At 35.3% G+C, this 18,220-nt stretch overlaps 1 protein-coding gene across 8 annotated transcripts in view; it reads left to right on the top strand.

Moving 5' to 3' along the window:
* Nucleotides 1-1,504: 1,504 nt before the first annotated feature.
* The window catches only part of LOC121421102 (troponin I-like), a 79,666-nt gene continuing 62,950 nt past the window's right edge, over nt 1,505-18,220 (top strand). For 4 of the 8 annotated variants that reach the window (XM_041615729.1, XM_041615727.1, XM_041615724.1 and 1 more), the window contains exon 1: nt 1,507-1,695. The gene's annotated coding sequence lies outside the window, so the exon portion shown is untranslated. Of the gene's footprint in view, nt 1,696-18,220 lie in introns of all 8 variants that reach the window. The other 4 variants (XM_041615731.1, XM_041615726.1, XM_041615728.1 and 1 more) reach the window with 3 other exon arrangements.

Below are 18,220 nucleotides of genomic sequence, written 5' to 3'. Positions count from 1 at the left end.
AGAAGGGGTGGGGGATCATGCCCCCCCCCCCCCCGTCCTCAATTACATTTCAAATAGCCGAGTCCTTTTAGGGGTAACATAAATGTGAGGTTTAACAGGGGTTAAAATTTTAACATTTTTGGGGGGTATTTTTGTTTTTATTGAAAGAATAAAAAATATTTACATAGAGAGAAAAAAAAACATAATCGTATTACCATAAATGATTATATGCACCATCCCCAAATTTATTTGAAAATAAACCCCGTTTACTACATGAACCGATTTTTTATTATCTATTAAGCAGGATGAAACTCATAAATTAAACACTGTTAGATTTTCACTAGAATCTTTAAAAGAATGTAAAAGTCCTTTTTGTTTTGAGGGGAGGGTAAATATATTAATAGTAATGAAATGTAATTGTGAATACTTTAAATATTCATAAAATCTCTGAGAGTCTGTGAATTTGTGTAAAGGACCTTCTTTCCTTTCTTGGTATTGATACTAATTATTTCAAATATTCATTAATGGGGGGAAGCCCCCATTATAGGTAAATGCCAGTTTGTTTTTTAAACAAGTGCACACCTAGTTATCAGTAATGCATATAGCATTTCCATTTATTTGAAAGCAGGATAAAAGAGCATTGGTAACGATATCAAAATGAGCTCGTACAGTCAGAATCCAATGAAATGACCACCAAAGTGTCTGTTTGTATAAATAAAAGATATTTGCCAAAGGATTCTGGAAGATATTCTGCAATTGCTGAGAAATCAGCAAATAAGCACAGGATTCGGGTCAAGCGTCGGGCCCGACATTCAAAGCAACAATTATACACTGTCCCACGTGCGCTTATCTGTGTTGGTGATCTCCAGTGTGAACATTTTTCGGCGTAGATTTGAAGATTTCACAAAGTTCAGTTTATGCAACTGTACCAGATCTATACCCTCGATGATGTACTGACAATTAAGCCTTGTTTTACAGACTTTCTCACGAAATCAGTGTTTAGTGCTACCTAGTAGGCCTATTTCTCTTTAAGTTAACAATTTAAAGCATTTAGAAATCGTGTATTAGACCTGTTATCATAATCATCATTTTTTCATTAATAGTATTTTCAATTTTATCATATTCTGTATAATTATTGTTATCGTTATTATCATTATTAGACTTATTATATTATTATCATTGTTGTTGTTATTATTAGTTTCATTATCATTGTCATCATCATATACTGAACTTATTATCTATTTTCTGTATACTTGATATAGGGCCTACTAGAGATGTTAGTAACCTTATATTTCTTAATATTCAGCAACCGCAGAAAAGTTACTGTACATATAATATATACAATCGTGTATTAAAAAGGAATGTAAACGATAATGTAATTCGGCACACAATTTCTCTGAGGCGTGGGCGTGGCTAGGTTCGGGAGGATGAGCGAAGCCCAGAAGAGCGCAGTGATTGCAAACTAATTTGGCCAATGGCTCGCTGGTTCTTTGATCACATGATCAGCAAAGTTCTTGGTAGAGTTTGGTACTGGTAGTGCGATGCTGGTGTTTTACCTGCGCTCTGTGTGTGTGTCGCATACGTGCTTGCTTATCCCCTGCATGCGTGTAATAGAGGCAATCGGCGGGCGCTGAGTGTAATTCTCGCTCGGAGACAAGTACTGGAATTTAGTGCTGGAACTAAATTGAAGAGGTAACTTCTCTGCTTAATTCTTAGGTAAGTTATATCTTAGTTTTGATTTTGAAAGTATTCGACATTAGTTCAAATGTATACATAGCATTTTCGAACCTCAGCTTTGTAATTTACGATACTGAAAGATGAAAAATGAAGAGATATGCAGATGGGATCGCATCCCGAGAGTTGTGTGTGGAGCGTTGCTCCTTTTTTCTGGGGGAACCTCTCCGTGCATGCATGACTAGGAATGCGGTGCTCAATGTTATTGGTATGCTACGTATGTACACGGTACCAAATGTGACTTATTGAGACCCGAATAACTCCTTTTTTTGCAAGCGATAACCCGTTGAACGGGGAACAATAGTGTAACGGTGCTGCCCCGACAGCTCAAAGAATAAACCACAATGGAATACAATCAAATGCCGGCTGGCAATTTGTGCCAAGCCAGTGAGCTGGAAAGCTTAGGACCAGTTATGAGTCAACACAAAGTATCCCACTATTTTGTTGTACTGGTAAATTTACACCTTTTTTTAAGAATCATAGCAGATTAGCTATCATGCTTATCTTCCTGATAATATTAACATGACCATTGCTCGTTGTGATGGAAGACTTTTAGCAAAGATTGAATATTGTAGGATATAAAATGGAGGAAAAATAGGAATTGATTTTTTCCTCTCAGATATGACAAATGAAAAAAAAGAAGAAATGTTTGAATTACATTGCAATGTTTTAGATGTATCACTATCGGGTATTTCCTAGGCCAGGGTGTGTGCCTCTGGCCCTACTACTACTACTATTAGGGGCCGCAGAACGGTTTTCAAAGTGGGAGGGCTGAGCCAAAAGTGGGGGGGGGGCTGACCATGCAAAAATTCACAGTTTTATAGTAGTTTTTATGTTTTTGTACATGGTTTTGGAAAAAAGTGGGGGGCTGAAGCCCCCTTAGCCCCCTGCCCCCACATCCATGGCCCCTGACTACTAGTACTACTGCTGCTGCTTCTGCTACTTCCACTACTACTACTATTACTACTTCTACTACCATCACCACGATTACTACTACTTCCACCACCTCCGCCACTGCTACTACTGATATTACTACTACTACTCCTACTACTACTACTACTACTACTACTACTACTACTACTACTACTACTACTACTACTACTACTACTACTATTCCTACTCCTACTATACTACTACTACTGCTACTACTATTACTACTTCTACTACTACTTCTACTACTACTACTACTTCTACTACTACTTCTACTACTACTTCTACTACTACTTCTACTACTACAACCGCCATTACTACTACCACCGCCATTACTACTACTTCCACCACCTCCGCCACTACTAATACTGCTACTGCTATATACTACTACTACTACTACTACTACTACTACTACTACTACTACTACTACTACTACTACTACTACTTCTACTACTACTACTACTACTACAACTACTACTACTACTCCTACTACTATACTACTACTCCTACTGCTATACTACTCCTACTACTACTACTACTACTACTACTACCACCACTACTACCACCACCACCACTACTACTACTACTACTTCTACTACTACTACTACTAACACTACTACTACTACTTTACTCAGTTGTGTGTCCAGATGATCAATATTAGAAAGCCAATTGGAAAAATTTACAAGCAGGCGCTCCATAGATCTTGCGGTATGGCAAGATGTCCGTGATTTAGTTCACGACAAAGCGTCCAATTTTCAGCGGTGTTCAAAAAAAGTGATTCGAGAGCTTCCGCAGGGTGAAACTTTATATTATCCTCAAGTATGTCGACTAATCGAGATTCCAGGAAACATCCTCTTTCGCCGGAGAAAACACCTCAAAGTTCGAAGATTGCCCGTAAGAAGCCCAATCAATCTACACCTTCTACCTCCCCCGGAGATCAGGGTACTGTCGAAATGGATTCTCCGTTGAGTGCGAAACCAGGTAGTACACAAGAGAGTATGAAGCGCTCCCTGTTCACTAGTGATTTGGCCCCTGGGCCTGGTCAATCACCTCCACAGTGGTTCGTTGATTTCTTCAAAGGATTTGAGGCTCGTCTAGAAAACTACATTGAAAACATTACTCTGGCCAAATTCAGCGAGCTCTCTTCCACGCTAGATCAGCAAAATGAAAAACTATCTGCATGCTCTATGCAGATAGAAGACTTAGAAAAGCAGGTCAAGAAGTTGAAGCTGGATAACACCCAGCTCGTTAACAAGATAGATGACTTAGAGAATAGGGGTCGGAGGAACAATTTAATATTCCATGGGATACCAGAGCAAGCTCATGGTCCAGGCTCACGAGAAGACGTAGCTGTCACTCTACAGAAAGTGCTGCAGGATTTTGTGGGGCTGTCTGCTTCCGAGTACAAGATTGAAAGGTGCCACCGTACACCTACAGGACCTCCCATCCAGCCTCGCGATCAAGCCGGTGACCAGGATCTGAAACCTAGGATCATCCATGCGTGCTTCTCATCATTCGCAGATAAAGAGCAAGTCAGAAAAGCATGCATTCAGAAGTTCAAAGTCAAAGATGCCAAGTTTCATGGAAGGAAATTATTTGTCGCCGAAGATTTCTCCAAAAGGGTAATGATGCAGAGGAAGGAAAAGATGGATGAATTAAAAAAACTAAAGGAAAATGGGAAAAGGCCATTCTTTTTGTATCCGGACAAGTTGGCCTACAGAGATACCTCAGGAAAGCTTGTTATTGTAAAATAACTCTCTAGCTTGTTCCATTATATCTTATGATGCCATACTTTGCCAAGTTCTTGTTTTTTATTTTGTTCATGAACATATTTTGTTGAACTTTGTCAGTGAACTTTTTTTAGAGGTGTGTTTTCTCTTGTATACTTTATGTTACGTTGATCTGAATGGTGGAACTTAAATGTCAGTTCACTTTCCTTTTTTTAGTATCATGCCATGCCAAAGTCTTATATCACCTTGTTTGGCACAGCTTTACTAGCATAGTTGGACTTTTTATACTTGTTTGTTTAGCATAGTTGGACTTTTTATACTTGTTTGTTTAGCATAGTTGGACTTTTAGCACTGGTTTGTTTAGCATAGTTGGACTTTTTATACTCGTTTGTTTAGCATAGTTGGACTCTTTATAGTTGTATGTTCATTTTTATTATTATTTCATATGGTCATAAGATTGTTTGTATTAGTGTATGCATAATCATACACATAAAAGGTGCATTTTTGTAACTTACTTGTGATTAAATATGCATGCATAATGTATATGTATACTTGCAAGTGTTATATGTCCTTTTTAAATTTTAATGCTGAAGCTTGTAAATTTATTTTACCCTCTTTTAAACATCGTTGAATTTTGGATGCTTTTTGTTGTATTGCTGATTTTTGGATTTGTGCTGAATGCAGAGCTGTTTCTTAATTTGAGGCTCTGCATTTCATCTTGCACTTTTGCTCCCTTTAAGCTATTGTAATGATATTTTTGACTTTTTTCTTTTTTTGTTTTTTGTTTATTTTTGGCAATGATTGTTTTGTTCTTTTTTCTCTTTTTGGTGACCAAACTGATTTTTATGTAAATGTGAACTCGTGTATAATCTTATTAGACTTCACTTGTTCTCTGCATAGTTTTCTTAGTCTAATTTGCAAGCATCTATTCAATCAAAGTTTAGTACAAAACCTAATATGTTGATCAAACTTAGCTCCTTTAATTGTCGGGGAATGCAGGATTATACAAAACGAAAGAAAATTTTTCACTACATGAGAAACCTTAACAATGATATTATATTTTTACAAGAAACACATTCTAACAAAACGGATGAAGTTTTTTGGAAATCCCAATGGGGTGAATCTGCATGGTTTACTAGTTTTTCCTCTAATAGTAGAGGTGTGGCCATTCTTATAAGAAAATCTATTTCAGTCAAAGTATTTTCTGTTTTTTACGACCCTGATGGTAGATTTTTGATCTTAAATTGTAAATTAAATGATGTTCCAGTCACTTTGGTGAATATATATGCCCCAAATAATGATGATCCTGATTTTGTACTAAAAGTTTTTGCAGAATTAGATAAATTTGACAACTCCTCTCTGATTATTGGTGGAGATTTTAATGCGGTGATTGGCCCCCTTGACTACCAAGGTACAAGACAAAAACATTCTAATACTAAGGCAAGTGAAATGCTATCTATTATTATTGATGAATATGATTTAGTTGATGTTTGGAGACATTATCATCCAGCATTGAGACAGTACACAAGACATCAAAAAACACCCCAGGTTCTATCAAGGCTTGATTATATTCTAGTTTCTAGTAATTTTTTGCAAAATTGTGTTAAATCCAAAATTCTTCCAGGAATTCAGTCAGACCATTCTGTTGTTTTTATCCAGTTTACTGATAATCAACCAATCAGAGGAAGAGGCTACTGGAAGCTTAACTGTTCTTACTTACACAATGATTCTGACTTTATTAATTTGATAAAGGATAGTATCCGGGATTTTAAACACATTCATAACGATTCAGAATGCAATCCAAACACACTATGGGACTCCCTCAAATGTACTTTAACAGGTAACTGTATTGAGTACTGTGCCAGGAAGAAAAAGGAGAGAAAGAAAGAAAAGATTCATTTATTAGATGAGATTGATAAATTAAGGTCACAATTAGGTAATAATACTTCATCTAATGATTCTGAATTATTAAAACTTGAAAACTTGGAAGACAAGTTGAATAAAATCTATGAATTTGAAACTAAAGGTCTTATCACAAGGTCAAGGGTTAGATGGTTAGAGGAAGGGGAAAAAAGTTCAAAATATTTTTGTAATTTAGAAAATAGATCTTGGCGAAAAAAAACTATTACTAGAGTTCAGAATGCCCAAGGCAATATTGTTTCAGACCCTGATAATATTCTTGAAGAAATTTGTGCATTCTATTCAAACCTGTATTCTAACCATGACAGAGAAACAGAAAATGATGACCTAAATGAAGCCTTTTTTGATAATTTAGATATCCCCAAGCTTTCTGATAATGCAAAACATAACTTAGAAAATCCTTTAACCAAAAATGAAATTTTTGATGTTATTAAATCTATGAAGATGAATAAAACCCCAGGATTTGATGGCCTTCCTATTGAATTTTACATAGTATTTTGGGCTGATATTAGTGATTTACTATTGGATTCATACAATTATTCCCTTCAAAATGGTGTGTTATCAATTTCTCAGAGGAATGGAATTATAACACTTCTCCCAAAGAAAGATAAAGACCCTCTGTTTGTTAGAAATTATCGACCTATAACGCTTTTGACTGCTGATTATAAGATACTAGCCAAATGTTTTGCCAATCGCATTACTTGTTTTATGCATGATCTCATTCATCCAGATCAGTCTGGTTTTTTAAAGGGCAGAAATATTAGCAACAATGTGCGTTTAATTTTTGATATCATTGAATATACACAGACAAATGACATTCCTGGAGCAGTAATATTACTTGATATTGAAAAAGCTTTTGATAGTGTTAATCATAACTTCCTTTTCCGAACTTTAAAACATTTTAATTTTGGCTCTAAGTTTATTGACTGGATAAAAACTCTGTATTCAAACAGACAGACATATGTTTTGAATAATGGTTCCTTGACTGATCGCATCTCAATGCAAAGAGGTATATTTCAGGGGTGCCCTATCTCTCCTTACCTGTTCCTACTAGTTATTGAGATATTGGCTATTTCTATTCGACAGAATAATCAGGTTAAAGGTATTAAGGTCAAGAATCAAGAGGTAAAAATATCATTATTTGCAGATGATTCGGTTTGTTTTGTAGACGGGGCTAGAGATTCATTTAACATTTTGTTGGATATTTTGAATAAGTTTGGTAAAATTTCTGGTTGTAAATTGAATTTAACTAAAACAGAAGCGATTTGGATTGGTTCCAAGAGAGGTTGTCAAGATTTTCCGTTAAGTAATCATGGAATTACATGGAAATCAACAAGTTTTAAATCTTTAGGTGTCAACTTTTCTATGAATTTGGGGTTGATATTTGATTTGAACTACAAAGAAAAATTAAAAAGAATGACCCAATCAATAAATTGCTGGCGAATGAGAAATCTTTCGCTGATTGGTAAGATATGTGTAATCAAATCTCTTATCCTCCCTCAATTGTTATATCTTTTTTCTGTTCTCAGTATAAAGATACCACAGTCATTTTTTAAGGAACTTAATAGTCTGTTCTTTAAATTTATTTGGAGTGGTGGTAATGATAGGGTTAAGAGATCATTTATGTGTAATGATTATACTCAGTGTGGACTAAAGATGATTGATCCTTATTCATTTGCTCTATCCCAAAAAATGACATGGGTCAAACACCTACTTGATGATAATTTTGAGTCTGTTTGGAAATCAATTGAAATCTCAGCTCTAGAAAAATTTCATAGTGATCCTAATATTTTGTGGAAATCATATGCCCCAGAAACCGTTTTACAATCTTTAGGTAATTCCCAAATTGCAGATTCGCTTCGTTCATGGTATTATTTCAGAGAATATGCTTCTATAGAATCATTTCATTGTAAATTTTCTGAGATGGGGCATTGCCAATTCTTATGGTTTAATAGATTAATTCGATCAAAATCCAAAAAATACTTCTATTATGAATCTTGGCATGAGAAGAATGTTGTTGTAATTTCAGACTTATTGAATCCACCTCATCCTGGACATAAACTGTTTGAAGAACTTATTTTAGATTTTGATATTCCTGTGTCTGATAGGAGAAAATACAATTTTTTAATGAAAAATATTCCAATGGAGTGGTTTAATAGAACAGTTTTGACTAATGTACACGTTCATGATATTTTGATTACTAAACTGATTACTGCGAAAAAAGTACCATGTTATGCCTATAAAATTTTGAATGTGCAATATCTTCCAGATAGACGGTACAACTACTGGAATGAATGCCTATCAATCCCTGTACCCACTTTGTGGGAAAAGGTACATAAAGCCAATTTCTTTTGTACTATCGATACTAAACTCCGTTCCTTTTACTTTAAGATTTTTCATAATACTATAGCTCTAAATGCATTTCTGTATAAAATCAAAAGGAAAGATTTACCAAACTGTACATTTTGTGATAATGAAGAGGAATCAATAATTCATCTGTTCTGTGACTGTGATAAGGTTACCCCAATTTGGAATCTTCTATTGACTACGATAAAAAAACATATTTCAGATTTCAATCTCACTAATTTTCAAAAATTGTTTGGTGTATCAACGGATAGATTTGTTACTTACCTTTTACTATTGGCCAAATATTATATTTATATTTGTAAATTCAAGAACACCTTACCAAATGTGGATTTATTTAAAAGTTTTGTGAAGAAACAAAAGGAAATTGAGCATCACCTAGCCAAGAAAAGAAACAAACTCACTGTACACTTTAAGAAGTGGCGATTTGATATATGATTTTTATTTTAGATACAGGTAGTTCCCCCTTTTCCATTCTTTTTGTTTTTGTATCTTAAATTGAGACTTGTACAATGCACAGAGTAATATGCTACAATTGATTATACATGTAAATTTATCTCGATGTGTATTCCCTTTAGAGTAACCTGTATCGTCCAATGTTTTATTTTGATTTATGTCACCCTTTTTATTTTATTTTTTTATTTTTTTTTTTCCATTTATTTTTTAATTTCATCTTTGTTTTGTGATTTTACTGCTTTTGAACTGTTTCAAATCATTCCAATTACCTGTAAATATTGTGATTATATGTGATTTTGAATACCAATAAAACACATAATTAAAAAAAAAAAAAAAAAAAAATTTACAAGCAAAGTATCATCATTTTTTAGTACAAATGTTAGGAAATATAGAGTTAGAAGATTACAACTATTGAATGCATATTATAGTGGTATGTACTACCACTAGGAGTGTCTTCCTCTTACCTCCTTTACCTAATTGTTCCCTCAGCTCATGTACTATACTATTACAATTAAGCCTACATTCCCAGCATTATGTTATGAATTCTATTACTGGTAATAAAAATTATATTTCCAGTGTTACAAATTCTTAGTACTCAAACCATACCGTTTCCTATTACAAGTTATAAGATTTCAAAATTGATTCACCTTATTCACTTGCTGTTAATCTTTGTAGTGATATTGCATTTATGGTCAATTTAGGCCTACATATATGTATAAGATTATTGGGAAAATTACATATCATAGACATAAGAGGAAGTAAAAAGTTGTATTCTTAGTACAGGGAGGGCATAGTTTTTGTTGATCAACAATGAGACCTGTTACCCAATGACTATATAATTTACTAATTGTACTAAACTGATACAGATTGATACCCATGACTTGACAAGCGTTGTACGGGTCTTCATTCATTCATCGATGATTCAAACTCTACACGCTCTGTCACATCCACAAAGATAACACAGTAAACAAATGAACCTCACACCAAAAAAGGAGATTTGAATTTGCACGATTGTTTGGGTATAGACTAAACACTTATCACAGCTTAAGATAATGCTTGCTTATAGTACACTTGTTACCTCGTTGATGTTTGAAACCTTTTATGGTTGTGTTGCTTTCCTGGTTTTGAGGTGCATTTACACAGTGAGCAAAAACATATTTTAGTTTATTTCAGTTTAAATCTGAAGCTTTATATATATTGACTATGGATGTGAATTTTATTGGGCTTTTATAATATTATCTAACTGCTGAATTTTCCAGAAGTTATTGTTTTTAATTGTTTGGCGTCACCTGTGCTTCCCCTGGGAAGCCAAAAGCATCACTGTGACCCACATATCTTTCTCGTGATATCATTGATTGGGGGAGTGTAGGTGGACCACTGCACCGGGGTTTCCCCCTACTCTTAAATGAAAGTGTTTTGGGTTCTTAACATGCAAAGGTTGTGAATATCCCCCTATACGGGGCTCCATTTAGTCTTCTTTGAGGGACAGATTTTTTCCACTGTAACGTAGCCTACATCTATAGAACAGGGGAGAGACATTTTACACAAATCGCAGGCTTCAGTCATCCGCCGAGAGTAGTATCAAACTCACAACCATTGGTTTGACAATTAGAGGCTTTACCAACTGAGCCAACTTCGCTCTCTTGTAGTGATTGTATAAATAAATTTTTCATTTGCAGATCGATCTGCATGTACTTCCAAATGCCAATTTCCAGGCTTATGCATTGCATTTAAGGTCCTTACAATTTCTCATTTCAGACTATTCCAATGAATCATATTTTTTTCTTGAGAAAAATATATAGGCCTATATAAAGAAAAATCAATAAGGGTCTAGTTTTTTCTTTGGATTTCTTTTTTTTTCTTTTCTCTTCTTTTTCTTCTTCTTTTGTATTTCTCTTTTTTCTTCGTTTTTGAATAAGGTACTTGGATGTAAAGTCGAGTAGGTATGTCTCAAACTTAAACCAGGGCTTTTACTGAAAAATATACTATACATAGATATAGGCTTGTAAACTTAGGAGGGAACCAACAGAATAACGAATGGAGTATGGGATACGTCTTTAACTTCTGGCCTCTTTTCAGGCCAAGTGAGTAAAAATGTAGGGCAACCCTGTTCTGCAATGTAAACGAAGCCAAATTGGCCTTATGTTGCTATCATGACATAATATGTAAAACCAAGGCATTTGGAGAATAATAGCAGACTGACCCTTGTTTGTTCATTGGTGTTTTTGGTATTTACTTGGCTGTATTGTGAATGTGTTGAAGATTTGACTGTGCAATTGCTACAAAATGCAGTTTTGAAGGTTCAAATTCAAGATCCGATTTTTGTTCATGTTTTCAGCTCGGCAACAAAGAAAAGAAAATATGAAGTTTGATGCCAGAATTTGTAATTTTAAATATTCTGTAAACATCCACAGAATACTTAGAAAATTAATTACATCTTGAAAATAAAAACTAACATGGTCTTTTGACTTTCTTTTGCAAGTCCATGTATATTTTTAGCCCACAGTGGGACAGTGGGACCTCCTTTTGCAATTTTTATTTATGAATTCAACGAATAATATATAGAGAAAATGTACTGACAAAAATATACCTTTCTATGTACAGTATGCGGTGCCTGTCATTTTTTTGCTGAATTTAAGCATATTATTACTAACTCAAAATTGGCAATGCAGTGAAAACAACAAAATCACTGCATATATTTATAAAGGCAAATTGGCAATTTTATTGTTACTTTTTGACTATACTATACTATTTCAAATTGCTTGAGTGAATCTATTGTTGATCTTTGTATTTGGCATTGTTGTGAGAAACCCTTGAATTGTGTTTACACTCTCCCATTAAAGTCCAATTAATGGTCCATGATTCACCCCTAATATCCATTGAACAGGTCCCAGTTGAAAACGGTTCAGGTTATTAGGCATGTTTTCATTAGCCCGAGTTAACTTTTCCTTAAGCCTTCATCAGTGTCAAAGCACCTGCCTGATCAGGGCGACGCTGTACAACATAAAGCTAAAATGAAATGATGATGGTGCTGCTGATGATGATGATGGTTACTGTGATAATGATGATGAAGATAATAATATTGATAAAAAATGAAAATAATTAATATTATAACAATATATTAATGTTAATAAGGAGCTTAGTAAGTGCAGGATAGATGATGATGATATCAAGAGCAACAATTGAAAAAATAGGAATGAAGATAATGTCAATAAATGAATAATGCAATGATGGTAAAGGCTGAAAGTCACTATTGTGCTTCCAAAGGACTTGGATTGTCTTACTCTGGCTTTAGCCTGGTGGTCTTTCCATGATCTATGCAGACCCTAATTTCTTACTTCAGTCGTTTTCTTATTTATATTGATGATTGTTCAATAGGTTTTCTTCCAAAATGTCTGCCCCCGAATGACAGTTGATAAAAAAATACAACGATTAATTCAAGGCAGGCAGATTGTTGCTATGCACCCGCTGTTTTGTAGTAAAAAACTTGCCCAATCAGACACATCACATACTCATACATGTTCAGTATAACAGCGAAGATATAGCTGCAGCCTGAGCCGTTTTATGGGGAGATGGCCTACATTGTAAATGCTCTGAAAGGTGATTCCAGTTGGCAATAGGTCGATTGTTTGGACTAATGAAAACTGATCTGATGGCCCTCTGTATATTGATGAAGAGCTAAATACTGTAATGTAATCACATTCTTACACTGCAGGTGAAATATATGCACAAAGAGTGGAATGTTTGATCGATGAGTTGTTGCTTAACCCAGACAAATGTTTTTAATGATTACTGTTAAAAAGGATGGACAGTTATGGGACAATGAATTAGGATCAGTTACTCTGCCCCACCTAAAAATAACCACGATAATGGTATTTACAAGCGGTCCACCCTGTGCATAAAAGTTAGATCCCCAGAGCAATTATTGTCTCCTAATTGTCTTTTGTACTTTTGATATTGTCAATAATTATTATTCTTTTTAAAGTAAGTTGGGTCGGCCTTTTTATAAGGATATTCTTTTCCTTTTTGGCTGCTTCCCTCTCAATGCTTTTTTATGTCTTTGATGTTATGTAAACTTTGTTCCTATGTATTTTACCACATTTTTGTTCATTTTTATGCAGAGAGCAAAATAAACTTGAATTGAATTGAATTGAAAACATATAGACCTATGCTTTTCAACACTATTGAACATTGAACTATGATAGTATTAGAACATATTTATTCAGGTACAAAAGATCAGCATAAACTGTTTTTCATCAATGACCTGATGAATACAACATAAATTATCATATCATACCTGAAAATAAAGTCAAAATCTAAGTCAAAGATAACAATGCTTCGTAACAGAAATAGATATTTTTACTGAAATGAAAATGAATCAAAACTGAAATGCTTAAAGGGGAAGTTCATCCTGAAGAAAACTTTGTTGTAAAAATAGCAGAAAAATAGTAAAAAAATATTGGTGAAGGTTTGAGGAAAATCCGTTAAAGAGTAAGAAAGTTATTAGAGTTCAAAGTTTTGGATTTGTGACGTCATAAACGAGCAGCTGCCCCATGTGTTATGTAATATAAAATGCAAGAATTTCAAATTTTGTATGGTTCCTGATGACTTAATTTTGTTTTCCATTCATGATCGGGTGTGAAATGATTGGTTTATTGATATAAAAAAAGGTACAGTGAAAACCATTTTCAATTTTCTGAGAAAATGACATTTCATTGATTTTTTACCATTCGCTATGTAGGAATGCTGCTCGCATATGACGTCACAAATCAAATAATTGAAATTCTAATAACTTTTTAATTATTTGATGAATTTTTCTCAAACCTTCGGCAATATTTTTTATTATTTTTTCTGCTATTTTAACAATAAACTTTTTGTCAGGGTGAACTTCCCCTTTAAGTTATCAGATGGGAACAATCATTTTGTATAATTAAAAACACTGAAATGATAGCAATGAATTGATGAATGAGTTTATTTGCAAGTGTCTCCCCCATAGACATGTAATAGGACCTACATATATAATTCAATATGATGAATAAAAATACTTTTCCTATATAAAGGAAGTATGAAATTATTTGCCTGATGATACATCCACCACTCAAATGCAACCACTATTAACAAATTCTTGAGAAAATTGCATTTAAAAAAAAATCTCACACTGATTCGCTGATTTCCCGTAGGCTTTAGTACAGGGACCAGCCCTTTCCAAAACCTATTTCATAAGACGATTGTCCTCGCCATGACATGACAAAGTAACACAAATATCTTTTTAAAAATATCATGAAAATAGCTTAAATATTCCAACCCGTAAAGAGGTTGGGATATGGTTACACTGGCTGACATGTGAAACTGCTTAAGAAATCTCATTATAAGGCTCATGTCAAGCTGTCAGTGCTGATTACACTTGCACTCATCCACTCACGATTCGGCTCAAAATGATGTTGGCACATGTTGCCCGAAAATGGCAAATATTTCCCCTCGGTCTCCCTCAAATATGCTTCTCACTTTCCAAATATGTTTATATGCGAGCTATCTATAGGTATGTGAGAGGCATGTATATAGACCTCCCTGTCACTATAAAGTTGGAAGAAAAAATCTACGTAATTTTCATTTTCATTGACCTAATTCTGGGCTGAATTTATGAGAGGCGAAAAATGCTAAAAAATTGTTTAAATGGTATTTTTTCCTGCCTTCTTGGATAGTAATACTTTTCATTCCAGACAGTTTTCAACAGTTTGAATATCTATTTTGCTGAAGAATTCGAAATCTGTATGTTATTACTTTAGGATCTTGTCTTGTCTTTTCCGTTCATGCCTACAAGGCACAATCATTTTATTGATTATTATGACATATGAACTTCCAGCTTGACTCGACCTGAATTTTGTTGGGACTGGCAGGTGCAATTCACCGGCTGAACACCCTACTCTTTGATAAATAGTGTATTGTTTTTAACGTGCATCTATCGGTTGTGACTCTCCCATACACGGAACCAGCATTTGCGTCCTTTCCAATGGACGTCATGTTTTCCATCTGCACTCACACCTGCACTGAATACAGTGGAGAGGCACGCTAACACCCAATGCTAAAGCTCATCAGATTTTTTCTTAGATGCGTTTCGTCATGAGCGGGACTCGAACCCCTCACGTTGAGATCTACGATCTTATCTGAAACATGCGATCTAAACCGACTGAGCTATACTGCCTCCCTAGTGGGATCTATCCCGCTCTCTCAGGCCTTCCTCGCCTTATATTTACATGGTGTTCCAATGTGCTTTTCATGTTTTTTGTTGATAATTCTACCCCCAAACTCCTTATGAAAATGCTCTCTCTTTTTCATTATTACTGAGCACTTCATAGACATAGTAGAAACATGTGGAAATTCTGCACATATGTAACACATTGTATTTCAAGTTCATACCACACAGCAGGACCCTGCACTTGTTGTATTTCTGCTAAGCTGCTTTTAATTATGGTCCTGAATTCGGGTCTGTGCGTTCTTAAAATTCTCAATTTGTGCTAAATGTTCAGTAATGATAAGTGGGTTCCATGACATTTGCTCCAGCGGCAATTGCTTCACTCTAAATTCCACACACTAATAAAAATGACCAACTTTGACCCTGGGTTTAACACTATACCCTACCCTAAACCTAACTTAAAACCTATTGCATCCCCAACCCTTTCCCAAAATCTTAGATGAAATCAAACCCGGAGCAATTGTTGCAGGAGCAAATGTTGTATCAACGATGAATGAAAAGCTCTATACTAGATTCACATCAAGCCATAGCCTTTAATACCAATGAGATGAAACTTGTCATATCTCGATCATAAGTGTCTCTAGGGGCAATAGCAAGGTTTTTTGATGGGAGATTTTTTTTTTTTGGGGGGGAGGGAGACGAGATGACCTTAAAAATCATCTTTCTTTTTTTCATCAATTACATTTTATTTACATCATCGGGTATTCATTTAGGCTTGTTCTATGAAATGCAGTAGGCTATAATGTGCAGTGACAATATGGGATTGTGCCATCACATCGGGCTATCATTCCCAATCTGGCAATCCGATTATTCAAAAAAAGGGCCCCTTTAATTCCCGAAAGGTCAAATCCAGTTTACCTGACGCTTTGTGAAAATTATCAATGAATTATATACAAATTTTCGTATCATGAGCTAAATTGATGTGATGATACAAGCTGAAAATATCTGCTTCTTTGATCGTTCCCTGTTTTTCTATCCAGTCTTTGCCCTTTCTTGTTCTTATTATGTCATCTTCAGACAAAACTCTGAGAAAGCCATCTGCACATGTTATATGTGCCACTGGCAACTATTGGATTGTATAACACATGCAGAGCTCCAGAGGTCACTCACCTTTGACTTTGAAAATATGCTGATCCCCTTGTGGGACGGAGCTGTCATATGCTTGATGTATTGAGATGAAAGGGATGAGGGATCAGCGTTTCATTTCAAGTTTGTTTTCAAGGGGAAGTGATAACATTTTTGGTAGGCTTGTTTACTTTTAATGGGAACAAGAATGAGGATTTTTGTGGAGTCTGGTGCATGGCCACAGGTTCTGGATGTGACAAAGTTTTGTTTTTCTTGTCAAAAGGGAATTTTTAAAACTAGACACTCTGCTGTTGTTTTTGGCTGGTGGTTGGGGGATATAACTTTTTCCCTTCTTACAGTTCATGTTCTTTCTTGTTTCTTCATTTTCCTGCCAATAAAACCCATGATAGCGATATCCTGGAGGGGGGGCACTTACATTGACAAGTAGATACATGTACCATGCGCGACCAAAAAACACTTAAAAAGGATGTCTTTTTCAAGATGGCATGTTACGTAAGTAACGTAATAAGGTTGTCAAAAACACTAAAATAATGAAAAAAGTTATCTATTTCGATAGGAAGCTACGTGTTTAGGGTCAAATTTGCGAGGGTATAAAAATTAAGACTAAAATGTTTTATAAAGGATGTACTTTTTGCCCCAAGAGTCAACGCTACGTGTTTAGGGTACGATTTGCGCAAGTTGTATACTACATTGTAGTATATTTCCTTAATGACTTTAATAATTCTTGGTAACATGAGTGCTTGAGTAAATACAACTCCTTTAAAAAAAAATGAAACTCCATTTTACACCTGAAAGTGTGGCACTCTTGGAACATCAGCTGGTGCTTTCATTTTTAACACAATATTTTCCTGCACAGTAGGTGTACATATACATACGAGTATCCAATTCTCTGATGAGTAGTCCTGAACAGATTTGAGATTACAATTTTATACACCTATCAATCGTAAGACGCACCCGCGACCCCCGGGAATGGTGCATCACTTGTCAGATGTGAGTCAGATTTTCATGTACCATGACGCACCTGTGTGTCTCGACTGTGACGGACCTTTTCTTACGATGACTGTGCCTGGACGAAAAAATACGACGCACCAGTGCTAGATTTTGACTGACCATCGACTGTCTCCATGACGCACTCCGTCAAGTAAATCTCCGCGCGCACATGCCGCTGTGTACATCTCGCGAAAGAAAGTACGTCTGACTATGACCCACCCTATTCTCCATGCCATGACTGACCAAATGCTTCCATGACGGTACCCTGAGTCACCAATTTGTTGGTAAATGACCCACCCATGACGCACCATTCCCGGGGGGTCGAGGGGTGCGTCTTACAATTGATAGACCATATAAGCTCAAAAAATGGATGCAATAATAATGATTAACATTATTTGTATAGCGTTTAACACAAAACATGTCTCTGAGCACTTAGAAAAAATAGAAAGAGAGAAGGAATTTTCCCCCCAAAAATTAAAGTAATTGTATACTTCACAGTAGACTGTAGACAGTTGAGGGGCTTCACATGCGAAGGGAAAGGCTATTTAACAAAAAAGTAAGTTTTTAACATGGATTTGAATTTTCCTGTTGAATCTGCTTGTTTTATACTTTGTGGTAGATTGTTCCAGAGATGAGGGGATGTGGAATAAAAAGATTGTGAACCATAAGACTGGGTATTGGTGGCAGGAACTATGAAGAGGGATTTGTTTCTTGTGCGCAAGTTGCGGGAGGGTGAATATTCTGATATCAACTCTTGAAGACTGGAGTTGATTTCTTT

The sequence above is a fragment of the Lytechinus variegatus genome, chromosome 9 (assembly GCF_018143015.1).
Source record: "Lytechinus variegatus isolate NC3 chromosome 9, Lvar_3.0, whole genome shotgun sequence".
NCBI lineage: Eukaryota > Metazoa > Echinodermata > Echinoidea > Temnopleuroida > Toxopneustidae > Lytechinus > Lytechinus variegatus.
Note: the sequence above shows the minus strand (reverse complement) of the source record. Positions and strands in the feature narration are given on the sequence as shown.